This window comes from Oncorhynchus clarkii, unplaced genomic scaffold, assembly GCF_045791955.1.
Source record: "Oncorhynchus clarkii lewisi isolate Uvic-CL-2024 unplaced genomic scaffold, UVic_Ocla_1.0 unplaced_contig_1028_pilon_pilon, whole genome shotgun sequence".
NCBI lineage: Eukaryota > Metazoa > Chordata > Actinopteri > Salmoniformes > Salmonidae > Oncorhynchus > Oncorhynchus clarkii.
In genome coordinates, this window is record NW_027260034.1 from 1,578 (window position 1) to 2,500 (window position 923).

Here is a 923-nt window from a genome sequence, read left to right on the forward strand (position 1 = left end):
CATCATTCTATTGATATAGCCCGCTAGGGGAGTACCCCACTACGGCCCTGTCTCTGTCAGGGCCGTCCTTGAGTGCTTTATATACAGTTTAAGAAATCACGATGGATGCAGATTGCTATTAATCCTCCGTGCAACTGGTGATTGAAAACGTGCACCTGGTCACCCAAAATATTAAATATGGTTCAAAATTAATTTAAAGGTACTCCTGTCATTATTCCCCGCTATGGGAGTACCCCACTACGGCCCTCTCTCGGTCGGGGCCGTCCTTGAGTGCTTTATAGACAGTTTAAGAAATCACGATGGATGCAGATTGCTATTAATCCTCCGTGCAACTGGTGATTGAAAACGTGCATCTGGTAACCCAAAATTTTAAAAACGGTTTTAAATACTTTTACCCGTCATTCTATTGATATAGCCCGCCAGGGGAGTACCCCACTACGGCCCTGTCTCTGTCAGGGCCGTCCTTAGGTGCTTTATGGACAGTTTAAGAAATCACGATGGATGCAGATTGCTATTAATCCTCCGTGCAACTGGTGATTGAAAACGTGCACCTGGTCACCCAAATGATGGTTCTCAATGCGTTTAGCGGTGTTCCCGAGATTCATGTCCGATAATGATGCACCCTACTACGGACCTTTTTCAATGGGGGCCGGCCTGAATTATTTATGGAAGGTATGATTTTTTTTTTTTTTTTTTTTTCTCTCTCTCTCTCTCTCTCTCTCTCTCTCAGGGCCGGGCCTGAGTGCTTTATGGACGGTTTAAAACATGACTATGGATGCAGATTGTCATTTTCCTCCGTGCACCTGGTGATTGAAAACGTGCATCTGGTAACCCAAAATTTTAAAAACGGTTTTAAATACTTTTACCCGTCATTCTATTGATATAGCCCGCTAGGGGAGTACCCCACTACGGCCCTGTCTCTG